We start from the raw sequence: 1875 nt of genomic DNA on the forward strand, positions 1-1875 counted from the left end.
CACTGAAAATTGCGTAGCAGAGCCTACTTTTTATTGGGCCGTTCATTAAAGTCTGCTCCTGTCGCATACTCGGATGGAATGTGGGAAGAGTCACAGTTTCTATATCTCTGTGCGAGCCCTTATTTGTATAATATAATCTGCACGGTCTCTTCGATAAATACATAAGGGGCTCAAGTACATTCGTGGTTTCCGCCATAAAAATGGGTCTTGGAGTTTCCCAAACACATTACAGAGAGATGTACGCCGTATTGCTTCTTCTGCTGAACAAGTACTCGTAACTTTCTAGGTACGCCCTTTAGAGGTCACGTTTGCTGGAATTTTTGCTTCGAACGATCGTTTCTGTCATATCCCTGACTGTTAACCATTCCTCTCGGGAATGTATGTATCTCAGAACTATTTCCAAAACGATTTTTGATTATTTTCCTTGCTTTGACTGATAGGTGTTACTGTTTGTTTCCTTCCTATACTTCAATTTTTGTTCGTTATTTTCTTTTCTTTATCTCCAGGCGCCAACAGCATCTTATAATGGAGCACTGCCTCGGCCGCCTCATTCTAGTTACGCCCTTTTATACACTATCGCTGGATTCTTTCCTTTGGTGGATGATGATTATTTTCCCAGATCATCTTGAAGAACAACAAATCACAACGTGATGCAGTTCTCAACAATACAGGCATCCCTGCAGCTTCCCGCGCAGTTGCTTAGCATCAGTTAGAGATGAATCGAATGGCGAGCAACATGAAATGTATCCGTCCCCATTCAGCTAAATCTTAAGACAACCGTGAAATGCACTAAGAGCAAACGGAGGAAGGACAGCTGTAAGAAGCTAGTTCATCAAGAGCGTTCTGCCAAACCGTAGTGCCCAAACCAAAGCGTCCAATCGACTGCACTTCTCTGCGGACCTGTAACAAAAATTCTCACAGGCATATATACCTGATGAATACGGAGATATTCGACTTAGTAGCTGACCTCGGGGTAATCTGATTCGGCTTATCAGTTATCTAGAACGTTTATCTCGGTTTGTTCGAGGGAGTTTGCGTTGGAGAAACATGAGTTCTACTAATATTGTAATTAAAGGAAAATCGTAATATTACAAACTGCTCATTCTTCTACGATGTTTCCGTGACAAGCACTCTGTATATTCGCTTGTATGGATAATGTTGACAAGTCATCTGCATCGATATGCATGCATATATCACAAAAAACATAACGTTTTTTACCAGAATCACTAAAAAATTATAGAAGGATTTTACGTATAAAGCTGCATTTTGACATTAAAGTACTTTGTCCAAAAAATGAAAGGCGTTCCTTTAACCAAATAAAATGAAATATGAGACTCCTTTTTCGTATCAGGCAACGGCCTTGCCGCAGTGTATACACCGGTTCCCGTAAGAACACCGAAGTTAAGCGCTGTCGGGCGTGGCCGGCGCTCGGATGGGTGACCGTCCAGGCCACCATGCGCTGTTGCCATTTGTCGGGGTGCACTCAGCCTCGTGATGCCGATTGAGGAGCTACTCGACCCAATAGTAGCGGCTCCGGTCACAGAAAACCATCATAACGACCGGGAGAGCGGTGTGCTGACCACACGCCCCTCCTATCCGCATCCTCAGGTGAGGATGACTCGGCGGTCGGATGGTCCCGATGGGCCACTTGTGGCCTGAAGACGGAGTGCTCTGTCTCTCTCTCTCTGTTTCGTATCATGTATAATTCAGTTCATCCTCTTTCTACCAGGACAGCTATATCCTCAATCCCTGTACAGCGGGCCCACGTGTTCTTGGCTTCTCGTCTCCCTAGAACTGAACCTGTAGAGGTCGCTGGAATTCAAGCTGTTGACATGCTCATTCTCCACGCTGCGGACATTGGTGATCAAACGATGC

The 1875-nt window shown here is 44.7% G+C and overlaps 1 pseudogene; it reads left to right on the plus strand.

The window, feature by feature from the left end:
• The first annotated feature begins 1350 nt into the window (after positions 1-1350).
• On the plus strand, positions 1351-1468 carry LOC124778902 (annotated as a pseudogene).
• Positions 1469-1875: the final 407 nt, after the last annotated feature.

This window comes from Schistocerca piceifrons, chromosome 2 (genome assembly GCF_021461385.2).
Source record: "Schistocerca piceifrons isolate TAMUIC-IGC-003096 chromosome 2, iqSchPice1.1, whole genome shotgun sequence".
NCBI classification, from domain to species: Eukaryota; Metazoa; Arthropoda; class Insecta; order Orthoptera; family Acrididae; genus Schistocerca; species Schistocerca piceifrons.